Source organism: Taudactylus pleione, unplaced genomic scaffold, assembly GCF_031769625.1.
Source record: "Taudactylus pleione unplaced genomic scaffold, aTauple2 ptg000386l, whole genome shotgun sequence".
NCBI classification, from domain to species: Eukaryota; Metazoa; Chordata; class Amphibia; order Anura; family Myobatrachidae; genus Taudactylus; species Taudactylus pleione.
Window position 1 is genome coordinate 10,995,413 of NW_028284787.1, and position 13,145 is coordinate 11,008,557.

A 13,145-nucleotide genomic window follows, 5' to 3' on the forward strand; every position below is an offset into this window, starting at 1 on the left:
GCACCCACAGCTTTCAATAAGACGAGATGAATTCCTGTTCACTAATTGTGAGGTTCTGTATTGAAGGTACTACATCGCTCCACAACTCCCCAATGCAATGACACACAGATATGGGCCCAGAAGCTCGTCTCGGGGTTTAGAATCTCAGGGTTAATTTTGTATTCATTTTTTTCTAGCCCTAATCTTCACCCTAACCGTCCCCTTGGTACCTAATCCTAACTCTCCCTCCTCATGCCTAACTCTAACCCTCTGGCAAGTGCCTAACCCTAACCCTACAAAAAAATATATCATGTTTTGACCATTTTTGTGTCGACCTTTTGACTAAACCCAAAATAAATAAATAAATCATTTGTATACATTTTAAGAGGAATTAATCTAAAATAATCAGGATTACGAAAAAATATCAGGCTGTGGTGGAATTTGAACCGTGGACCACTGCCATGGAAAACCAGCTCTCTAACCACAAGGATATAAGGGTTTTCACAGCTGTAAGCTACTGAGTCCTTGTACACTCCACCCACCTGCTGCCATTATTCTTTTAAGCTTACTGGGAGGGTGCAGTGAGGGAAGGGCTGGAGGGGGAGCACGGGACAGCGCTGGGTGCCGAGACACCAACAGAGGATGGGGGAAGGTACACTGTAATTATGAATTCTATTTGTGTGGTTTGGTGGGGGAAGTGCATAGACAGCCCTGACTGTAGAAAATTGATCTGAGATTTGAGAAGCACTGGGGGGAGGGTGGGGGAATGTAAAGAAAATTGACCTACTTTTATTTGACTATTGGCATCTTTTTTACAGCAATTTACAGTACGTACACTTTTGTAAATGAATCTGCATTTTGTAGTTGTGACGCCCTCAGCTGCTAATGTATCGGTTATACTGTCATAACACCACGGCAATTACACTACTGCACAGCACTGTATGTGTACTCATTTGTGTCCCGTTCAACAAGTTTCTGCAATATTATTAAAAAGATTGGTTGTGCGAACATGCAACATGCAAATACTGTACACTGCAGTAGTGTCCTGAATGTGATTGGCCCACTTGTCAGGAATATTCATCCACTTCTACAGTATGGTATTCAGTAGTGTGCAGACTGGTGATCATGAATAATTCTGTTCCGGACTATAGATAGAAAGTAAAAAGTTTGACAATGTCTAGATAGACACCAGATGTTAGACAGTCAATAGGTCAACAGCAACAAAAGGTCGACAGGGACAAAAGGTCAATACACTAAAGGTCAACATGTAAGAAGATTGACAGGTACAAATGGTCGACATGGTCAAAAGGTCAACACAAAAATGGTCAACATATTATTAATATTTTTAGGGTTAGGGTTTGGTCAAAAGGTCAACGCAAAAATGGTTGACACAAAAATAGTCTACACATTTTTTTGGGTTAGGGTTTGGTCAAATGGTCGACACATGCTTTTTAATGTTTTTTTAGGGTTAGCCCTAACTCCAACGGTTAGTGTTAGGCACCAAGGGGAGGGTTAGGGTGAAGATTAGGGCTGGAAAAAAAAACGTGTCTACCATTTTTTGTGTTGACAATTTTTGTGTCAACCTTTTGATCCTGTCGGCCATTTGTACCTGTTTACTATCTTATATGTTGACCTTTAGTGTGTCGACCTATTAGTGAACATGAAATCATCCCATCTTATTGAAATCTGTGGGTGTGTCTGAGCCCTGCCTGAGCCCCTTATGCTATGGGTGCATCTGAAACCCGACACGAGTGTCTGCACCCCATAACTGTATGGGTGTGTGTCAATGCAGGGTGCGGCGGAGTTGTGGAGCAATGTAGTGCCTTCAATATAGTACGGCAACATTAATAAACAGGAAATCAGGCGGTATTATTGAAAATTGAGGTTGCATTTGAGTACCTGAACCCCACGACGCTGTGGGTGCATTAATGTATTGGTTATACCATCATTGAGCTAATTAGAGAATGTGATCAGTAGTCACTGTGGTTTTTAAGTGATTAGTTTTCCTAATCAATCCCTTCTGATATCGCTTGACACATAGTACAACAAAACATGCCAGGAGAAAAATCCGGTGTTCTAATGCAACTTTGTAACAGTCCTTTGTTATTGTAATGGTATTTTAAAGACTACAGCTGTAAAGTCCGCAAGATAAGCGTACCGTTTTAGATTGTAGTAGGTCTCAAACCTCCTCCCCCCCCCCTTTGTTACTATCAGCACTTAGCACAGTGCTATCACGGATGAGGAGATAACTCTCCTTAAGGAGGTAGATTTCAGAGTGTCTCCATCGTGGTCTTTCAGTAGCAGTGGGGCACAGTGAGTATTAGTACAACAACTGGGAGGGAGGAGTACAGAAGGTGGCTTAAGTATTTGAAAATCTTCATTTTTAAAGTATCTGTCCAGCAAACCCTTACGCATTTCTATGGAATACAGTACAGGTTGAGTCTCCCATATCCAAATATTCCGAAAAATGGAATATTCCGAAATACAGAATATTTTTGGCATGACTGAGATAATGAAACCTTTGATTTTTGATGGTTCAATGTACACAAACTTTGTCTAAGGCAGAAATTATTAAACATATTGTATAAAATTACCTTCAGGCTGTGTGTATAAGGTGTATATGAAACATAAATGAATTTCATTTATGTACACAAACTTTGTTTGAGCCACAAAATTATTGAAAATATTGTATAAAATTACCTGCAGGCTGTGTATAAGGTGTATATAACACACAAATGCATTCTGTGTGTATATTTGGGTTCTATTCCCAAGATATTTCATTATGGTATGGAATTATTCCAAAATATGGAATATTCTGTTATCCAAAATACCCCTGGTCCCAAACATTTTGGATATGGGTGACTCAACCTGTACGTGGGTAGAACCACGAGAACACTAAACATCAGTTTCCTGGAACTCAGACGAAATGTTATAAAGAAAAATCCCAAACATGTTTTGTCACAACATCTAACACAGAGACATAATGGAGATGTTAGTGTTCTAAAAATACAAGGTATCGAAAGGGTTAAACCGACAGCAAGAGGTGGAGACAGATTCAATAAACTGTGTGGAGGCTTATTGGATTCATGTACTGGGTACTTTAATCCCTATGGGACTCAATGAGTCAATAGAAATGAATAATATCTAAAAGTCTGTTACTTTATATGATATTGAGAAGTTCAAATGGATCATCTAAAGTTATTGAATTAAAAACTCTTTTTTCCTTTTTCTATGTATTAGTGATAACCTTTATTGTTTAGAACAGTTCATTTTTTAAATAGCATAATTTATTATATGTACAATTCATTAGAACTTATTTTAAGGATAAATATAAAGGAGAACCCTAAAGTACAGTGGAAGAAAAGGCTAAGAAATAAGTGTGTAATAGGGGAGGTCTTAAGTGGGTGCTCTTGATGCTTGTGTGTTATACATTACTTGCGCTATTTGAATATACAACAGTGCTCGAAGTGTGCCGGTATGTAACGGTATGACATACCGGCACTTCAACCACTAACCTTTTTTTTTTGTTATTTTGCTGGATGCAGGACTAGGGAACCCGCTGGGACCTCCCTGACGATCGGATCATCATTGATGATCCGCAGCACTGACAGTCATCAGACTGACAGCTATCAACGTTGCCACCTCCCCGGGATTGCCTCGGACAGTGCAAACTGTCAGTAGCAATCCCACTGTCATCTGCACTGTCAGCTGCTGCCTGGGCAGGTGTGCTCGCGAGTGCTGCTGGCGGGAGGAGGGGACCTCTTGGAGTCCTCTCAGTGGCCAATCTCTCTGTCACCCGGCCGGACTGCAGGTCAGTGGCGTTGCTGCATCACAAAGGGGGTGCGGACCCACCAGGGTGTCACCCGCCGAGGGGTGACACCAAGGTGCAGTCTCCCTTTCAGTGACAGGAGCCAAGTGCTACACTGTAATATTAAGTGCAGCACTCGGCTCCTGACACCGTGAGGGAGCCGACACACTACACAGCCCGCATCTACCCCCGGTAATAAACTCACTGTAGCATGGGGTTTAGGCCGCGTGGCCACGCCCCTTGTCCACATGGCCACGCCCCTCACACCGTCCCTCACCAGGTGACACCTGCACTGTTATCAGCTGCTGCCTCCTCCATCCAGTGTCCCGGAGAGCTCTCCCACTTCCTGTGTGTGCTCTGCTGTCCTATCCACCCACCGGCACAAGTAGCCACAGGGAACAAGCATTCATCAGCTGCACAGTGCACACAGACAGACGGTGCTGCCTAGACTCTGCCCCAAAGCACTGCTGACCTTCTACACTGTACCTAGTTAAGTGCAAATGGTGTCAGTGTTTACAGTGCCTTGTTCTGTCACTTATCGCCTTCCTTATGTGACACCCCCGAGGAGTATCACACTTAAACAGTATACTGGACATGTGTGTCATTCTTGGCCCTATAATTACTATCCACAGACCTTCACCCTCTGTCTCTATCTGTCCCCCTCTGTCCTTCACTCTTTGCCTCTCTGTCTCCCTTTGCCTCTCCCTGTCACCCTCTGCCTCACCTTCTGTCTCTCAGTCACCCTCTACCCTTCACTCTCAGCCTCTCCCTGTCACCATCTGCCCATCACTCTTTGCCTCACCGTCTCCCTGTCACCCTCTGCCCATCACTCTTTGCCTCTCCCGGATACCCTCGGCCTCTCCGTCACCCTCTACCCAACACTCTGTGTCTCTCTATGTCACCCTCTGCCTCACCGTAACTCTCAGCCTCTCCCTGTCACCCTCTACCCATCACTCTTTGCCTCTCCCTGTCACCCTCTGCCTTGCCGTAACTCTCAGCCTCTCCCTGTCACCCTCTGCCCATCACTCTTTGCCATTCCCTTATACCCTCTGCCTCACCCTCAGCCTCTCCATCACCCTCTCCATCACCCTCTGCCCATCACTCTTTGCCTCTCCCTGATACCCTCTGCCTCTCTCCGTCACCCTCTGCCCTTCACTCTCACCCTCTGCCCATCACCCTTTGCCTCTCCCTGTCACCTTTTGCCTCACCATCACCCTCACCCCGGCACCCTCTGCCCATCACTCTTTGCCTCTCTCTATTACCCTCTGCCTCTTTCGTTCACTCTCTCCCCATCAATCACTGCTTGACACACCCCTTGTGATGCGTGCCCATGCTCATTTTTTTCTGCACACCCTCGACTCATATCACTGCTGACGCATTGCTTCTGGTTGCACCACTGCCGCAACTTCTACATTTTCCATACCCCCACCTCAAAATTCCCACTTCGACCACTGATATACAATATAAATTTGAATATTGAGTGTGGATATTCTTTTGTGTATGAGAATACAGGGGTGTTTATTTTTATTATTATTATTATTTTGATTATGATTTTTACAAAACATAAAAATGTATAAGCTCTACAAAGGCATTATATATTGCTAATACAAAAATTTATGTTTTAAATAACAAAAAATAGAATTAAATAAAATAAAAAATTTAAAATGAAAAATAATTTATATGATAAAGAGGAGTTAAACCCACAACTGTGTGCTTTGTGCTTCATGCACTAGATTCCTGTGCCACATAGGCAACTGGTCCAAATAGGAATATTGGATACATTTATCCCTTAGTCTATAATGATAATGACAATGATAAATTCTATTTTGACATTTTGTATATAAATCATCGCATGAGAACTATGTTTCTTATGTATTTTGGTAGAACTTTATAAGCTCTACTGAGTGAGTCATATGATATTGATATATATATCTGTATGTTTTTTTAAAAAAAATAGCATTAAATATGCACAAAATAATAATTTATATGATAAAGAGGCTACAAACCGATGACCATATGCTCAATATACCAGTGCACTAGCTGTCTGAGCCATCCAGTAACTTGGTCTGAATGAGAAGATTGGGTACATTAATCCCTTGGTCTATAATGATAATATACTGTATGTGATGCTATCCTGTTATTATATTTTGTGTATAAATTCATGTATGGTAATTAATCTTCTTATATGTCTTTTAATATATATTTTTTTATGTTGTATATTTTTATATGAATATGTTTTAATGGTGTATCTACTCTCTCTTATATATCTTGCAAATATATTTAGTATGTATGATAGTGAAGACTAATTATCTTCAGGTGTTGATTAACTATCAGCTGTGGAAGAAAGATTTCTATTGGACAAAAGTCATACAGCCAGGACATAACAGGAAATTCATTTGAACCTTTGAAGAAACCACCAACGCACAAGGCGGAGAAATGCGTGAGGACCCAGTGTTTGCTGGACAGATGCTTTAAAACCGCTGATTTTCAAAATCTTAAGCCGCCTTCTGGACTCCCTCCCGGTTGTTGTGCTAATACTCACCACGCCCCACTGCTACTGAAACACCAGGACAGAGACACGCTGAAATGTACCTCCTTAAGGAGATTTCTCTTCTTGTCCATGATAGCACTGTGCTAAGTGCCGATAGTAACAAAGGGGCTGAAGTGAGGGGCTGAAGTGAGCACATGGAAGGAGGTTTGAGGCCTACTACAATCTATAACGGTAAGCATACCCTGCAGACTTTACAGCTGTAATCTTTAAAATACCATTATAATAACAAAGGACTGTTACAAAGTTGCATTAAAACACCGGATCCTAGTAATTATTTTTCTCCTGGCATGTTTTGTTATACTATGTGTCAAGCAATATCAAAAGTAAGTGATTAGGAAACTAATAATTTAAAAACCACAGTAACTACTGATCACATTCTCTAATTAACACATTGAATATTGTTTGTATATATGTATATTTAATGTTTTCTGCTTTATTAATAAATTGTATATTTTTATTCAAAACTGTTGCGCTCCTTAAAGGTGTATATCTCCTATTTTTGTGTTGTGATATATAAGTACTGTTCAGAGGTACTGTCTAGGAGCAGCAATATATTAAATTAAGAGTAGATCTGATTTTAATGTATGTTAACTATATGTAGCGCCTGATACTCTATTTAAATTATTACTTACTCATCGTCTCATCCTGAATAAAGAGGAGTTATATCAAGCCTCCTAGTTATCAACCCAGTCTCTCTAGTCACACTCCCATGGAAAGTCATAGCGGTATATTTACTAGTGAGAGTTTTTAGAAGTGGAGATGTTGCCCATAGCAAACAATCAGATTCTATTTAACATTTAAATAGCACCTTCTAGAAGATAATAGTTAGAATATGATTGGTTGCTATGGGCAACATCTCCACTTCTAAAAACTCTCACTTTAGTAAATTTACCCAATAGTCCGAGTTCGCTCACAAATCCAAGCCTGATGCCGTGCACTATTCTGCTAATAACCAAGACATTTGGATGTGTTAATTTTGTAATTAAATTCAAGTTCTACAGAATATTATATACAGTAAGTTACAAGTTTCAACATTTGCACAAGTTAAAGCACATTTGTGTTCTGCTAACTGCAGCTAGCACTGCATAATTAAATAATTTTAATATTCAGGAAAGCTGACATTTGTGTTTGGTTTTCTGGAAAAAACTTCATCCTCCATTCCCCGTTGCAATGTTTCATCCCAGAATCTCATTTGAAGACCTCAGACACCCTTTGGCAGTTTCTTTTTCCCTTAATTTAGGTCCTGGGCTAACAAACCCCATTTGACTGTGGCTATAGCTGGTACTCCTGGGTACTTACACCTCTGACAATGCCGCAGATTCCTGCTCAACACAAATATGAGGCCCATATTGAGAACACATTTGTCCAATTTAAAAATTTGCAGGTGGATCCTGGAAAAGTGTATTAGCATAACAGAATTCTAGAGCATGCTGCAATATTGGACAATCTAGAAGAAACATGTATTATCAACAGAAAATTAGGACCACAAATTGTCAACATTTCTAATGGAAGCTTACAGCAACAAATGCATTTCTTCAGAAAAATACCCATAACAGACAATCCAAAATACTTTTATATAGAAATTAGTGCAAACAAATGTACATAGTGTGTTTTCCTTCTAGTGTAAACGACAGTGTGTGCAGTGGTACCCCACCATCATCTTGCATCCCAAAACAATTCTCAAGTTTAAAAAAAAATGTATTGGCTGGTGTCAAATATTAAAACAAATCATGGATCAGTCCATAGAAAAGCAGGAGCAGCAACCCAGTACTATTGCTGTGGCTGCTGCCAGTCATGATAGTACTTCGACATTTATGAAGCGGGTCAAGAAGAAATAAAGTTTAAAAAGGGGCACATGAAATCTAAACAGTATTTCACATTGTTACTGAAAAATCATGAACAGATATGTGGATAAGTTGTACTGGTCAAATGAAAGATTAAATGACTGTGACAGCCCACAGGGCGGTGCATCGCCTTCAGCCGCAGCAGTATCTAAAACAAAATGCAGGCAAGTCTCTGAATCACCAGCTTCACTAAGAGGTGCCAACCTGTTGTAAAAACTCGGGTATTTGATAGTAAAATGACTTACTTCACTAAAACTTTCCTCAGGATTTTTCATTTCTGGTAATGCAAGTTACACTATATGAGGGTTACAACTGGGTGAATTTGAACAAGTACTATGTTTTGCCCACACAATAAACTTGGTATTTCAGAAAGTGGTACAGGAACAGGGCAGAAGCTGGTAGATGATATAGCCAGAACTAACTGACATGAACCTGCAGGCAATATAACTAATAGCACAAATATGGTATAGTATCTGTGAAGGACATCAGACAGATGGCACATGTATACTACCTAACGATAGGGCTAGCTGCAGGCAACTATTAGGCACATGATCCAGGCTCAAGACTATTCAACAACCACTCCAGTAAGGAATAAAGTCCAGCTCACTCCCAGTCAATGAGCACAACACTTTGTGAGAGATAGGAGGCCCGAGAGATGAATAGGCAGCTAGAGTGGTCTCCATTATAACCAAGCCAGAAGAGAGACAGCAGCTGTTTCTAACAAAGGGTAAGCCCCATACTCTAAGGGGTATATTTACTAAAGAGCAGGTTTTTAGAAGTGGAGATGTTGCCCATAGCAACCAATCAGATTCTAGCTATTATTTTCTAGAAGGTTATAGATAAATGTTAAATACAATCTGATTGGTTGCTATGGGCAACATCTCCACTTCTAAAAACCAACACTTTAGTAAATATACCCCTAAGGGTCTTGCCTGAAGAGTGAATTTTGAAGAATTATTAAAGGTTTGGAGGTTAAAAAAAAGTCTTCTTGAACAGGAGTGGGATTCCAGCAGTGTGCGAAAAAGACCTTTAATTGGGAATGGGAGCTGGTAAAGAGTTGTTGACGAGAGACACAGATCTTGTGCAGAGTGGAGGGGTCAAATTGGGAGATATTTTTAAAAACTTGAAAGATGTATGTTAGTACAGTTTTATTTAATGCTATGTATGTTAATAGAAGTATTTTATTTTGGATTTGGCAATCAATGGCAACTAATTTAGGGACTGACAGAGAGGAACAGCAGTAGAAGAACAATTTAAGAGGAAAATCAGTCTTGCTACTGCATCCAAAATAGATTGTAGAAATGAAAGTCTGGTTAGAGGAATACCATATGGAGAGAGTTGCAACAGTCAATGTGGATGATCATGAGTGCATAAATTTATCAGGGTTTTGTGTGATACTGTATATGAGAGTATTATGGGAATGTTTCTTACATGTATGTAACTGGATTTAGATGCAGATTTGTGGGAAATAAAGGATTTGAGTCAATGATAATACTGACCAGCGAGCTGGAGTGGTAGGGTTTATTGTCATATTTTAAATTCTTAACTTATCACTTGTATTTATTTTGGCTTCAAAAACAAGCTAATACTTCCAATTGTTGCCTGGAAAGATTCAGAATAGTATTTTAATAAAAATGCAAAAGATCACGTGCACCTCATCTTCCAATTTCTGCTGTTTTTTTATAGCTATACATAACACTAAATGTTCAACTTTAACTGGCAAATGTGGAAATAAACTTTGTAATGTGTGGCGACAAGTCAAATACTTTATGAGCATTACATTAGACATGCTCAATTTTTATAACTTGAGAAACATTTATTATGTGGATCCCCTTGTAACTAGCTGGTTATAAGCTCAATCAAGAAGGGGCTATGGGGCCTATTTATCAAATAATATTTGTAGCGTATCCCCCAAAAACACAAGTTTACTGGTGGTAAGCGCAAATATTTGGGATCCCCTAATGCAGTGGTCTCCAATGTTAATTGGGGTGTAAGATATTTTAGAAAAATGAAACTTCCTGAAGAGCTACTAAAATTGTAGAAAAAAAAGGTGGCTAATAACCAAACAATTGAAGGTAATTTAATGAAAATGAAAAAAAAAACAATTTCACACACAGGCACATTTTGCTGTTAATTACCGGCTTCAAGGAGGTACGTGCTGTAGAGGAGCAAAAGATATAGGCAGGGCTGCTGTGTGATTTTCCAGCAGGGCTGGGCGGGAGTCACTCGCTCCGCTGTAGTGCAGATGCCGTGGTTGGAATCACAGGGATGCACGTCAGGTGATTGCTGTAGAGGCTGACGTGCTTCCTTGTGGCTCCACCTATGGCGTCTATGCCATGGAGGAGCACACGTCTGAGGTCACTTTCTCCTTGTTGACTCGGCAGTACTGCAGCTAGGTGAGCTACCAATATTAAGACCGCAAGCTACCGGTAGCTCGCAAGCTACAGGTTGGAGACCACTGACCTAATGTATGACGGAGGAACTGCTGCAGGTATCTCCATATCTGCTGCTGTCCCTCCATTCCAACAGCAGGGGGCTGCAAACCTGTCAGATTGACCAAATTCCGGCATGTGAAGCATTCCAGAGTTTGAACCCTTCCGACAAAGGGCACTGTACAAGTGTGCTCAGCAGACCCTATTACAATCCTTTCACTTCTTACACATTGCATGTCCCTGCATGTGATGAATTGTACATTCGGGCAATGTATAATTTGTTATTGCCACGAATAGTGGAGAAAATAAATTATAATTATTGGGTCTGAAACCGGATAATTAGTAAATGTTGATGTGTGTGTGCTGTTTGGCGTTGTATGCATAGTTAATAGCAACACTATTGGAATTGCAGCTACACCAAACAGTTTAGTAGTAGTTACTGGTACAGCCGTACTCACAGTGTCACACTTGATGATCTAGATGGAGCTTGAGCGGGACATACAGAGCACCAGCCGGTGATGTAGGAGATAGTGGTGCTGGTATAGGTAGGATGTGCTGTACATAGAGGCCAATATGCAGGATATTCTGGCAGGGGGTATTTGGAGCTAAGTCGAACACATCTGTGCCTCACTGTGGCGCTCATTCACAGTGACAAGATGGTGCCGTGCATGAGCAGAAGACCAAATGGTGGCCAGCTTGGTAAAGGAGAATGCTTCATCTAAGGACCCTTCATGGAGGCAGCACAGTAGTGCATTCCATTTTTCAACAGTAAATATCTATCTTTGTAGGAAGAAATTTCATATACTGTGCAGCAGTGGTTCTCAAACTCAGTCCACAGGACCCCACACAGTGCACGTTTTCCAGGTCACCCAGCAGGTGCACAGGTGTATTCATTACTCACTGACACATTTTAAAAGATCCACAGGTGGAGTTAGTTATTTCACTTGTGATTTTGTGAGGAGACCTGGAAGATATGCACTTTGGGCTCTATTTACTACAATCCGCATATTGAATGCGGATTGTAGTGTGATATTACCGAGTGAATTCGCATTGCGAATTCAGGCAATATCACAGGGATTTACTATAAGTCCCTTGCAGGGACAGAGCTTGCGATAAAGTTCTGTCCCTGCGGATCCCATCCGCACTCTAGTCGCGGTATTTTCTGAAAAAATACAACGACTAAGAGCCCACGCATGCGCCGACCCACCGTCGCTGCTACCCCCCACCGACGCTAAGCCCCGCCCCCCATGATCGCGGACCCCCCGATTACTGGTACCGGCTCCCGCCTCTGCTCTCCCCGTTAGAGCAGAGTGGGAGCCTGGTAACCGGGGGAGACCCTGGATAACGCCACCTCCAGGTGGCGTTATTATCACAGGGCTTCCCCCGGTATTTTTCTACAATTTATTTTTAGTAACTCTGGTCGGATCACATTTCCCATTACAATTATGGGAAATGCGATCTGCTTTACTAAAAATAAGTGATACTAGGGGTTGGAGTAGAATTTTACTAATTCTACTCCAATTGCCCTGTAATAACTACAGGTGAAACTAAAATAATGTGAAAAGGGTGTGAAAACACCCTTTTTCACTTTATTTTAGTAAAAATAATGTTAATAAATAGAGCCCTTTGTGAGGTCCTGATGACTGAGTTTGAGAACCTGTGCTGTGCAGTTATGCTTTTGTTGAACAATTTGAAGTTAAGGTTTTTAAAAAACATTCAGTAACTTATCAGTGAAACAGCAGGTGCATTCATATGTTGCAATGTGTGGATCATTTGTACTTTAATGTACAGTACATAATCAATGTGCTCTATTTAGAATTTGGCAAGATTTATATTTACTTAATTTTGATTCTTTTAAAGGAAGTGTCCAATTTCGTACCATTCCTCATCCTTAAAGTAAAGTCCAGCATTGAATTGGTGGTCCCCGAGAAGATATCTGTGGAGAGAAGTAGGTACTGTAGGATCTCCTGGACTAAAATAAGTTAATGAATTGGGTAGATGATTGATGGGATCTTTGTTCATACATTGTATACCTCACATCCTTAAGCCAGGTACACACTGGAGCGACCGGCAATCGGTCCGATGTTCAGGGTGATTTGCCTTCACCCTGGACCGCATGATTGCCAGTACACATTACCCAATTTAATGAACAACGAAATGATCACTTGTTGCATCCTTCATTAATATATATGGCGCGCATGCGATATTGTGCGATTGGACATGCTGCACGTTCAACCACACGATATCACATGCGACCTGCACAATATACCCGATTTGTCGTTTTGATTTGGCCAAATTGGTCTGATATCACTCCAGTGTGTACCTGGCTTAGTAATAACATTTTTACTGCCTTTGCCCAATCACCATGGTCTTGTAAAGGTGCAGTAAAAGTCAAGGTTCCACGGAAATTCTTTATGGGACATTTTAAATGAAATTAATGTTATTTCAATGTGGACCACGCTTCCCAGCTCACAGAGAAATAATTATGTGTCTGAAACCACCTAAAATGTATCATGTTATAGCAGTAAGCA